This window comes from Cryptomeria japonica, chromosome 11, assembly GCF_030272615.1.
Source record: "Cryptomeria japonica chromosome 11, Sugi_1.0, whole genome shotgun sequence".
Taxonomy (NCBI): domain Eukaryota; kingdom Viridiplantae; phylum Streptophyta; class Pinopsida; order Cupressales; family Cupressaceae; genus Cryptomeria; species Cryptomeria japonica.
Window position 1 is genome coordinate 377,560,412 of NC_081415.1, and position 13,304 is coordinate 377,573,715.

The following is a 13,304-nucleotide window of genomic DNA, read 5'->3' on the forward strand; positions in this document are numbered from 1 at the left end:
AACCCTAAAAGTGAGCTCGTTTCTTTGTATTGGCAAAATAGGAGGAGAAGAGTGAGTTGTGAGGAAAAACAAGAGTGCTTTGTAGGGCAATCAGCAAGGAGGAAGACCAAGAATTTGTCAACAAATCACATTGGGGCAGTGTATTACTCACATTTGGTGCATCAAGAGCTCCATACAAAGGATTGGAAAGAGGTTGCATTTGATTTGAAGTTTGTTCTAAGAGGTAAGATTGAATTTTTTTTAAAAAAATTTTGTGTTTTCTAAACCAAAATTACATTTTATTTTTTAACTATTTCTATTCATTTTGATTTCCTTTCAAAGAAAGAGCAATCAACAAACCCTACGTTTTTTTGAAATAAACCCTACATTTTTTTTCAAACAAACGCTACGTTTTTTTTTGAAAGAAAACATAAAAAAAAATTATATTAATTTATAAATGGCAATGCACAAATGTTCTTTTTTTTGTAATTGTTTTATTGCAGCAGTCTTGAGTTTTTGAAAATCATTTTTTTTCACAATGTCTTGTGATTATCCTACTCCTAGAACAATCCCAGGTAGAAGGGATCCAACTTGGAAACATACTGAAAAAGTTTTCCTAGGCAAAATGTAAATATTGCAAAACAATCTTTTATGGAGGCATCAATAGATTGAAATACCACATTGCCAACATATGTGGCCATGATGCTAACCCTTGCACACTAGCAATTCTTGAGGCTATTCATGAGTGGCAAGTGCAATTACAAACCTTTGAAGCACAAAAAGAAATGAAGAAGAGGCAAAGGGAGGAGTTGGATAGCATTGTCTGTGTTGGAGAGGCTTCTCCGATGCTTCCATATCGTCCTAGTGCTAGTGCTTCTACCAGTGGTAGTGGGAGTATTAGCATTGGTCCTAGAATTTGTACATCTAAGATGGATTCATATTTTGATCCACGCACTACTCCTGGTGCCCAACGGTCGCTTGAGAGCATGGGTTGGAACAAGGAAGTACATGATGCAACTAGACGTACAATTGGGAAATTTTGGGAAATTTTATTTGATAGCTTCAAAATTCATAGTTTGCGTTGTGTAATGAATTTTTTTTTGATCGGTTAATGTTGATTTCTATTGATGTAAAAAGCATGAGATACATATAGTTTTATAAACCTTCTACTGAATCCAAACCATCAAAATAAAGTATTTGGATCAAAAGCATCATTCAAGGATCGCCTATCACCTAGTCTACTGCATATTCACCCTATCTTTATCCATTTACGAATACTTTTCTCAAAAAACAATCTAGAATAATTAAACTAAGAACCAGTCGCCAATGCAAATTCCTTGCCTCTTCCTTCGCTATTTGGGCCATCATCCTGTGGGTCTTCTGGATCATCCAAGTCGTCATTGTCCTTTAGTGGGAAACCAATCCAAAGAGTGCGCTTCACTGGTTTCTTCCTTGAGCCCTTGGTCGCCCTCCCTTTCTCTTGGAAGATGAACCCGAGCCTTCATCTGCTGACTTATAGTCACTTGGGCCCCATTTCTCTAGCTCCCTGTGAATGTCTTGCCTCTCCCATGCCCGCAGATACTCTTGAATTCCATGCAACCCAATTTCAGCAAACGCCTTTCAAACTTCCTTGTTACTGTCTGCACTCTAGAGAAGATAGGGTCACAAAGGGGGATGCAATTCACTCGAATGGAGCCAAACCTCATTCGGGCACACAAAGCCACTCCCATCTCACGACATCCGCAAAAAAATCTCTAATCCCCCGCGCCACTCCACACTGTTAATGATTATCCATTTCACCTTCTGCAAGTTGATCAATTCAAAACACCATACTATGAACATGGAGGCGATATCTGCATTTGTACGATACTTGTATTGTTCCTTTAAGTACTCTTCCCCTAACACAATCTTGATTCTAATTAAGAAATCGTGGTCTTCAAAACGAAAGACATTAGATAGTCTTTCGTCCGAAATTTGGCCCCAAAAGGCCACCAGTGGTCTAGCCACCTACAATGAGAAGTTGGGCTCCATACCAAATCGAAGATTAGGCTCCTCGACTCACTCACCACGGAACCACCACCTTGAAATGCCGAGCTCTGTAACTTTGTCACCCTTCAACATGCTAAAGACTCTCTTGCTTGTCGGTGAAGCCAAAAAGAATAGCCTCACGCAAGAGATAAATGAGGCTCGACTAGCCAAGGTGGCGGACTTGTGTGACAAGCTTGTCACCATTAATGTTATTGCAACAGGTACACTGCTTGCCAACAACCGCCACCTGTGCCAATTAAAAACTCATCTTTGCCAAAAAAACGTATCCGCTAAGATATGCTTAGGGACTAAGTCATTGCGTTCGAGTTCGAGTTCGAATTTGCCAACAATAAAATTCGAATGAAATTCGGCAAGAGGAAAAAGTTCGAAAAAAAATTCGTCATTAAATTCGCTTTATATAAATTTAATTTTTTTAAAATTATAAATAATATATTAAAAAATATGAGAATAAACAATATTAGATTTGCTTAATTTAATTTATATATTTTAATTTTAATTTATCAAAATTTATATATAAATTATTAAAATTTAAATTCAATATTTTAAAATACTAAATTTTAGTTAACATTTATATCGCCCAACAACCTTATATTTATTGTGCAACTTTATAAAGTATATCGTGCAATTTATATTGGGCAAAAATTTTATATTTATCTTTGTTAACTTTATTACAACTTTATAAAGTATGGTTTATAAATTCTTTTGGGGAAAGGCACGATAAAGTATATCCCTCATCTCTCGATGCAGCAGTCTACAAACCCTATCGGCAGCCAAGCATCGCATTGATATGCGACCCTTCCGCAACCCTCTTGTCATATCCCACAACAACTTTGAAGTGGTCATATGCCGAAGGAAAAAGCCGGCCTATTATCCTGCGAATTTTAGACAAATTTTTACGAATTTCATGTCGATTTTATGAGTTTGCCAAATTTCAAACTTGTAGCTGAAAATTCGGCGAACACGGTGACTAAGATATGTTGGAATGCGAATTTCTATGAAATCCCACCGTACCGCCTTTGGCTATCGCAATTAAAGTTCAACGCTGTGCCTGCCAAACCACCTCCATTCAAGCCAACAGGCATGAAGTACAATTCAAATTTGACCTTAAGATTTAAGTTTCAATAAATATCCCAATATTATTCCACTTCAAATATCACTTCGCCAACTTGCAGATCAAAGGCCTAATTGGTACACATGTTTGCATCCATATTTCCTTCCCTTCGAACATGGGATATTTTGAAGCCTTGGAAGGAAGCTAATTTTTCCTTTATCTCTTGAATTTCTCGGTCAATCTTCCAATTTTGAGCTCCACCCTAAATGATAGCATGGATAATAAGTTGAGAATCCCCTTCTAGATGTAACTTCGACACCTCGATTCTTGTCGCCAACTTAATAGCCATTAAAGCTGCCTTCACTCCGGCTTCATTATTCATCCCTAGCAGGAGGTGTTGCTTGCCTTTTTCTAATACAATACCCTTATTATCTTTGGCAACACAACCTGCACTTGATGGACCTAGGTTGCCCCGAGCGGCACCGTCAAAGTTTATCTTGATCAGTGACCCAACCGGGTTCTAGGGGGGTTCCAAACTAATGTCTTCTCACCCTTTTGCACCGGATTAACTTGCGAGAGCCCTTAACAGGTAGATATTTGATCAAAGGCCAATGGGCTTGAATTTTACAATCCCAAATATTATAAGGGTGCTTATTGATATTTACTCTATTTGTAGCTGAGCTAACTAATTCTGAAATGTACCTTTCAATTCTACTCCATAGGCATAGATTGCTTTCCTCAACCCCCTAAAAAATGCGCTTGTTGCGCTCCTTCCATATTTCCCACAATACAGCTGAAGGAGCAATGCACCATATGCTGGAATAGACTGACTTTGGAAAGTATGTTACCCAGCTCTGAAGCCATGATTTGATATCAACCATCATTGGAGTGTGCCAATCCAACTTGTACAACAACTTCTCCCAACATTCTCTTGCAATCGGGCAATGAAGAAGAAGGTGATCTAAAGTTTCATCATTCTGCTTGTACAAAACGCACCGGAAAGGTCTTGTAAAACCCAACTTTTTCAACCTATCACCATTCAGAATTCTTCCTCTAATAGCTAGCCACGTAAAAGAACCTGCCTTTGGAAGACACTTTCATTCCAGCATAATTGGGTTGGCCAGTTTTCCTCAGTTAAATCCGAGTCCAAGATGCCATATCCTACTTTAATCGAGTACGGCCCACTTTTTGCTCCACACCAAATAATTTTGTCCTCTTTATTGGATAACTTGATTGATCCATCCTCTAGCATGGTTTTCATTTTGTTGTCCAAATCTGGAGGTAAGTTTAGTTCAGCCAAATTATGCCACATCCATTTCTCCTTCCCTCGATTCTCTACCCTTACTACGTAGTCTGCGACTTTAGATCCCCAAATGCTTTCCGCTTGTCTTCTTATATCATGCCATGAATTATCTTCACTCAAAGTAGAGTAACTGTCCCATGAATCTGTCCAGAAGTTGGCCTTCAAACCATTCCCCGATTTCCACAAAATACGGTCCACAATTAATTTCCTACATTCAAGTAAAAAATTCCATATTGCAAAGCCTTGGCAAGGGTTTCTTATTGTGAGAATCCTTTCCTCATCCTACCTATCCAAGTACTTATGAAATAGAATTTTAACCCATTTTTGATCAGGGTTAACAAACATCTGCCACACCAACTTAGCCCCCATAGCTAAATTTAACAAATTCCAACTTCTAATACCTGCTCCATCTGCCAGTTTCGGTTTACACACCTTGTCCCATGCAAGTAAAGGGATTTTATCCTTCTCCTGTGTTCCGTTCCAAAAGAACTTTCTCATGCTCCTCTCAAAAATCTTAATTTCTCAAGTATAAATCAGAGAGAGCAATTTATCCTTCATCAATATAGGTGAATGGGGTGTGGAAAAAGATATAGAATGACAGATCATTCAAGGAGAAGAAATATGAATCAATGAAGTAAATAGAAAAATGTGAGATATTAATTAAATAAAGAAGTTATCAAGTCTTTCATTTTGCGTGAGGAATCATATCCAAATCAGGAGCAACACTTCCAGATATGCAAACATCATGGATTGTATCAGTCATAGTATATTTCCCATTGTCAAATCAGATGAAGTTATCAAGATAAGTTCTATTCTCCATACTATTCTTAGAACTTTAAGCTGAATATTATAATGAAATATATTCAGTTTTGATAAAATTATATTTATTAATAAATTACAACACCCAATTTAAGTTAGAATTGTGTCTCAAGACTAAATTATGGTAAATCCCAAAAGGGGACATTACACTGGTATCAGAGCATAGTCCTTCCATCTGGCGTGATAAACAACATAACTGCTATACAACTTGGGTTAACTATTGAACGCCTCTAAACCAAAGATCAAACAAGAGTCACATGTCTGATCTCAGCCATTGCAATAGGAACAAAGGAATCAGCAAGACAATATTATTGCTGGTATGCTGTATCATTTCAATACTATTTACATTTACAATATATGGGAGATTCTGTAAGAAACAATATCACATTTAAGATATGACAAACTCATATAATTAGTTTAACAATAGTTCTCAGAGTGGTGCTTAGTATCATAAAGAATAAAGCATCTTAGAAATATTTTCATTATCATTGCAGCATACCTGATAGCATCATAATATTATCAGCACCTTAATATTTTAAGGATATGATAAAAGTTATGTTTCGTAGTATGAAATGTAATGAAGGGGTGACAAGGGGCTCGTAAGTAGGCCATTCTAGAATGATCAAAGTGGTGTCTAGAACTTAGAGTGCTTTTACATGGAGGAGTCAAGGAACCCGGTTACATTCTCTACCTAGCCCCACAAGACAGGGTTATTTTGGTAGAAATAGATTTGAGGGGTAAGCAAGTAAGAACCGCTAAGTGAAGCAAGAAGGTTGTAAAAGACAACTTCTCTTGGGCTTGGTGTAGGAATGTTTCCAAGCAAACCCTTCCTATCTCTTTCCCCCACTCTTATGTGTTGTATTTTTAGTACTTAGCTAAATCAATAAGTTGGATAAGGCCTACAATGGACTGGGCATATGTTACATCATACAAAGGTACTTCTTGTAGATTAGTTGCTCCAAGAGATGGATCGGGTCCTAGATGGACATTCCCACCTCTTGTGAGTCAAATGAACCATGTCTACTTTGTGTATGCTCCATGTCTTCATGCATTCATGTTTATACTTTGCGTTTGCAAGTGTATGTTCCGTGTTTGATTCTATATTTTCTATAAGTGACTCGAAAGGATACAAATTTATTATGTTTTGAAAGTCATTGTGCAAACATGGGTCAATCAAAAATACAATGATAGAAAACTTATTTTAAAATTCCGAAATGTATACGCAATTCATATTGTCATTCACAATGAACATATTGAGTGAACTTCCACAATAGTGATATAAGGAACTACAAGAAGGGAGAATGGTGATGAGGTCCTCCTCTAGGTACAACACCTCATGGTAGTTGACCGAAATCCCATGAGGCCAAGGGGGTGTAGACAGAGTCCATGACTCTTTGACTTAGAGGAAAAGGACGTTCAGGACACCCAATTTTATCTTTGTAAACTCTATCATGGTTTATTATTGAGAAAATTCCAACTACAAGAGAAGGATAAGGATGGAAATGATGAAGGAGAATGGTGATAGAATACCTCACTAGGTAGACCACCTCATGGTAGTTTGTCTGATGGTCCCATGAGGCCAAGGGTGCTTTGGCTTTCACTGTGCTCTTGGGCCTAGGGTGGAGGGTCTCTTGGACACCTTATCATTCCTCTTACTCCCACTTTCTTATGGTTGAGTTCCTATAAGGAGTTGGACAAAACTATGGTTAAGTTAATGTTCCTAACCCTAAGTATAAAATTTATGCTTAATTGTTATGATATACTTAGAAGAGGTTATATTTGTCATATTATAATAACTCATGATTAATTCATCCAAATGCCACATTCATTATGATAAGACGTGTTTCTCTAGATAATGATTATGCATGTCTGCATCATAAGTGCACCATTGTAGATGAAGAGTATGGATGCGATGAAGGGGTAACGAGGGGCTCGTAAGTGTTGGTGTAAATAAATATTCATTATGGATATTATTACACTTTACTTAAGTTAACTTAGGATAATGCATCTCTTCGTAGTTTGGATTTGAGACACTTAGGGAAGTGTGCACATAGGGATAGAGCCTGTAGGAGAAATTCCACCTTTTGTGGTCTTGTTTTGTTGTTACACTCCACATTCGGTGGGTCATCCACCTCTTGTGGAATATTATATTATTTCTCCTACCTACCCCTAGTATTTCTTACCTACCCTTGTTTCTCATTGAGCCACATGTCATGATTGCGTGCTCGTACATCCATATGGCCTTGCCTATATAAGCAGGCCTATATTCATTGTATTGAAGAATCCAGTTGATTATTTTCATATTGACAAGAATACAATTTGTTCTTGTCATTCTTTTGTCTCTATTTTAATACTTTTCATTGTGCCCTTGATCTTGGCAAAATCTCACAGTAAGTAAGCCATCCTTGATTGACCAAAGTGGCATTGAAGCTTGGGTGGCCCTTACACGGAGTAAAGGAACCCGATTGCATTCTCTACCCATTCCCCCACAAGACTTGATAAATAAGAGGAGTAGATTTGATAGGTGAGCCGGTGAGCCGCCAACTGAAGCAAGAAGGTTGTAGAAGGCAACCTTCTTGGGCTTGGTGTAGAAATGGCTCCAAGCAAGCCTTCATCTCTCCCTCTCTCCAAGCTTCTATGTGTTTTAATCTTAGTTTTTTATTTAACCCTAACATTAAGATGATATATATTTGTATTTGTCCCTATGTTTTATATGTAGGATTTACATGCAAGAATTCATTTTGTTTAGCAAATTGTTGATTGAATCTCAATCAAAGTTTGACTTTATGTTTGAACCAAATCTTCTCATTTGTTGAGAGTGAGGCCAGACATGACATCCATCTCAAGTTGAAGGTAGACAATCAACACTCCCAAAAATGTTCAAAGAGGCAACTCCAAGTTGGGCATGAGAATCAGATTACTAAAATCCGAAGGGTACATCATCAACATGGTGATCTGTTCACAAGATTAATTTGGAAGCCGGAAATCAAGATGGCCTATGAAGAGGGTAGCAAAAGCGCACTTGTAAGGCTTAAGGTTTTCAATGGAGAAGGATGTATATAGCAGGATCTAACCATGGAGACTGCTCAACAAAACTATGTTATGCATAAAAGGGCACTACCAAGTGGGATCTAGGAATATGTGATTTTAAAGAATGCTTGTGGGCAAGCATTTCCAAGGAGGGGAGACCATGATGTCCCCAAACAAGACTCCATCAAGTATAGTAAATATTGAGAAAGCTCCTTGTATTATCTTTAAGGATAGCTTACAATTCATTAGGCAACAATGAAGCATTATAGACATGAAAGATATTTGCCGATATAAAATTAGAAGACCATTCCACATATTGTGGCATTCCTTAATTATATTGTCAACAATAGACAAGCATATCAATTATATATAAAGACTGTGTTGGAATGTTGTCATTGATGTCAAATGCGCAAAGACAATATTGTCATTGATGTTAAAGGCCATTGCTAAGATTGTCATTGATGCCATGAAAAGACTACCATCAAATAAGACATTGGTGTTGAAGATGTTGAAGGTACATAAGTAAGATTAATTGCATCCTACTATCTTGAAAGAAGATAGTGATATCAAAGAAGATAATGTTTAAATTAAAGATTTGAACATTGGTTGGATGTGGCTGACTAAAGATAATAACAAAGACTCATACAAAATATTTGAAGTGAACCGACTTTCTTTAGTTAAATACAACCTTGTTATAAAGGCACATCATCCAAAGTAAAGACATAAAATGTCATGTCCCCATTTCTCTAGTGGCTATATTGATGTTTGAATTTGCCTGACATCCATCCCCACAGGCGAATTCACAGTGTAAGGGGATGATTGTTTAGCCAAAGGGGTCATTTGTTTAGACATATTTTGCTTTGGTGAACTTATAATAATATAACTTTATAATTTTATGTTATAAAGTTACTTTTTTCTAAATATAGAAAAAGGTTAATAAAAGTAACTTATAAGTTGCTAATTAATTCAATAAGTAACTTTATTTAAAAAGTTACATGACCCTCTTCCCTAGGCAATTTAATAACTTAAAAGGTGGTCAAATTTCATGTTGAAGTCACCCTTGAGTTTGAGTGCTCAATTGGAGGGAGAATAAGATTCTTTAGCATCTTTGGAGATGCCTTGTGGAGGTTCGATGAGTTTATGAAGCTTTTTTTGAGAAGAGGCAATTCATTCTTTGTTTTGTGCTTTATGAATTTTATGCATCCTTTGGGTTGTGGAGGTCTGCAGCAGCACGAATTTGCCTGAGCAGCCTTTGGAGGATGTGACTCCTTCAGATTTAGGTGGTGTGGACGAAATCCCCACTCCTCTCTTCACCACGGCAGCACCATTAGAGGTTAATTTGGACTTTGGGGTTTGATTTACTCCAAGATTTTATTCTTCACAGCATAGTCAGGTCTGTTATATAAGATTTGAGCATTTGGATCAAAGATTGCAGCAAGGAATAAGCCACAAATGCCAGCCATACAGCTCCCTTGGCCAGCCGTACCATTCACTTGCCTGGGGTTTCAATAAAAATAAACTAAAGGGTTATGGCACCACTATTGGTGTGTGAATTCATTGTTGGAATATTAATAAGTAATCACAGTTGGTTTGGTGTGAAGAAAATATCAGATTTGGGCAGCAGCAGCAATTCTTTGAGGAAAAGAGACATAATTTGGGAATCTTACCTGGCAAGAATTTGGAATTTGAACAGGTCTGAATAATTTTTCAATATCAGTTTTTGGTAATTATCCTAGAGTTAAATAAAGTCATTTGCAGCCATTGGTAGCAGCTGGAGGTGTTTGGATCAGTCACTGCTTCATTCCAGGCTCAAATTCCACCCTCAAACCCCAGCATTGGACTCCTGGTAAGCCTTGAACGGCTTAATTCTATCAAGAATCCTTTTTATTGTTTATTTGTACTTGCTGCAATTAATAATCAGAATTTTGGAAACTATTATCAGTTCTATATTTATTGTATTGCATTTATTATTTTCCATGTATTGTCAAAAATCCAAAAAATTACAAAAAAATTGAAAATACAATAAACTTCCAAAAACTCTTTTCGCTGGTCAAAGAATTTGAATTTGTAAATGATAAGCAGTTTGGTTAAGAATTCTAGTCAAGGATCTTTCATAAAATGAACAGCCGACTACGACAACTTTATTAAGACTCATTGAGTGCAGTGACTTAAAAACAATGGAACAACGATTACCATTAATAATGAATAAGTTGAAGATTAGCAATTATGAAACTTACTTGAATTATGGAGCAAGGGGAATGGCGATTTCAATGGAGACAATATTGATTATTGTGGTCGACTTCATTAGAGTTTAATGCTTGTTTAAGTTGAGTTCGACCTCATTTCAAAACAAAGGCAATCGCTCAAGTTAAAGAGACATTATGCAGTGAAGAGAATAATAAGCAGTGAGAAAAATACTACAATGATGAAAAAGGCTTATTTGTAATTAAAGTCAGTAAGTACATAAAGCTACGATGTGCAAAAGACAATGGAGCAGCAATCAGCAAATAATGACCAATCATATAGATCAACAAGGAAGATATAAGTAGTCGGCAATAACTATACATTAGTTTGATCATTCGTGTCATGCATCCAAAGGATTATTTAAGGTTAGAAGACTACCAATATATCATCACTGCATTCTATAAATCAATCATATTACTGATACACAATCCATAAGATTAATATATATAGATGAGTCTAAGAAGATATATAATATGGTGTGATGTATAGAGATCATGTTAACAATGATAAAGATTTTAATTACTCAGCAAATAAACAGAAACTATCGTGGTACTAAAGCATTAAATTAGCGGCTGGGTTGTAGAGAAGTCGGTGATTAAGGAAAGGGATCTTTAGGCAGCGATTAAGTCTCAAAACAAAAATGAATTAAGAGGTGCACTAAGGATACTAATCGATAAAGACTTAGCAATACCAAGAATCACCATCTTAAAAGAAGATTAATGATCCATTAACGGACAACGCAAGACATGGCTCTTCAATGGGATGATTCTTCAAGAGGCATGACCTTTAAGAGATAAAGGTATGAAGAAGTTTCAAACACCAATTCAAAAAGGAAGGAATTGGAATTTGTCTTTCTTTATTTGTATCCTATTTGGGATCAGCTCTCTTGAGCATTATTGCCTTTGGCATAATGGGCTGCATATTTCAAAAGTCTACATCAGATATAGTATCAAGACATTGCATATTTCTCAAGTATAAATCAGACAACAATTCATCCTTCATTGATATCTATGAATGGGGTGTTGAAAAAGCTAAAGAAAGGCATGCAAATCATTCAAGGAGAAGAAATATGAATCAATGAAGTAAATAAAATGAAATATGTGTGAGATATTAACTAAATAAAGAAGTTATCAAAAGTCTATCATTTTGCATGAGGGATCATATCCAAATCCAAAGCAACACTTCCAGATCTGTAGACATCATGGATTCTATCAGTCATAGTATATCTCCCATTGCCAAATCAGAGAAAGTTATCAAGATAAGTTCTATCCTCCATACTATTCTTAGAATTTTAAGTTAAATGTTATAATGAAATATATTCAGTTTTGATAAAATTATATTTATTAATATATGACAACTTTCACTTTTAAGTTAGCATTGTCTCTAAGGACCAAATTGTGGTAAATCCCAAAAGGGCACATTACATTTCACCAATGCAATCAAACCTCACCATGCATTTGCTCTCTCAAAATGTGCCAAACCTTTTTGTTGATGCACATAAGCTATGAAATCCCACCCTTATTACCTTGTGCAGAAGCAACCTTCATATGCACTTTCCTCTATGGAGCAATGCAAGACCCCTTGAGATTTCAGCCCTTCATGTTGTGCACATCACTACGTCAGTTGTGCTTAAGATTTGCAAGTGTCCATGTTTATCTCACACATCCACCGAAAGGTTAGTATAAGTCAATGATTGGTACGGTTCTTCCAAGTTTGTACAAAAGGAGGTATGTTTTGTGCTCCAACTTTGTCCTTGATGAAAGGTTGTCCAGACCAGCATGTCAAATATGCTCCATCCTATGCACATGCACCTATCAAAAGCACTTACCATCTAAGGTGAGCTTGATCTCAGATCCCGCTTAGACCTGCACACACCAAGAATTAGGTTAGAAACACATAATTAGACCTGAAACTAAGAATCAAACCTTTGGACTTGAAAAGATTAGACCTAAAGGGAGACCTAGGTCATAAAACTTGAAAACCAGACTTAAATTCAGGCCTAATTTGTATTCCCATTGCAGAACAAGAGTAATTGATGAAGTATAGGGAATCTTGATTTATGATTTATATGTGTCTAACCCTTAAAATCTTTTCATGTAGATGAATTGAGGATAAAGAAGCAAACCAAATAATATAACCTACTTGTGCGCTTATGTATAGCAAATGCGCTTTAGGTTTGTGCAAAGCTACCCTAAAATCCTGCAACATTAGACTGTTGTGTATACCACCTTTCTCTTGCACTTATCTTGCATCAAAGCAGACAAGGTCTTCGAACCCACCATGCAAGGTTGGGGTCTTTTTGGACTCCTAGCAAGTGGTGAAGAAGGTATAATAATCAGACCTCAAGGCATAGGCAATTTTGTGCATGCTCACCCTCATAATGTGCTCGACGATCTTTTCTTTATCCTAAATGCTCCCTTTGTGCATATGGAGGTCTCAAATCTGTTGAGCTCAACTTTATGTGCGCATATCAATGTTTGGTTGATTATTAGGGTAAGGAGATGGAATCATAACAAGATGTGCATTCACGTGCTTCAAACCCACCATGCAGTAGTAGGTCTAAAATCCACCCAACAAAAAAATATATCAAACTTGAGTAATAAAATTCAGACCTTAATGATGAAACTCAAACCTAATAGGTTGCAGTCGTAAACTCAGAGCAGAGATTGGCAAGTTTATTTGTTGAGGGTAAATTGTGTTAAACCTGTGCACGCATGACTATCATCGATACCCTTCAAAGACGCATTTGCATATTGGAAGTATATGTTGATGTGTTGTTGTGGTTGTCATTGATGTCAAACTTCTTGTTTCAGATTGGTCCGGAATGTC

At 36.7% G+C, this 13,304-nt stretch overlaps 1 protein-coding gene across 6 annotated transcripts in view; it reads left to right on the top strand.

Annotated features, from left to right (window-relative positions):
• Positions 1 to 13,304, top strand: part of LOC131069486 (putative acyl-activating enzyme 19) — a 349,361-nt gene that overhangs the window by 273,148 nt on the left and 62,909 nt on the right. The gene's annotated exons all lie outside the window — the stretch shown is intronic.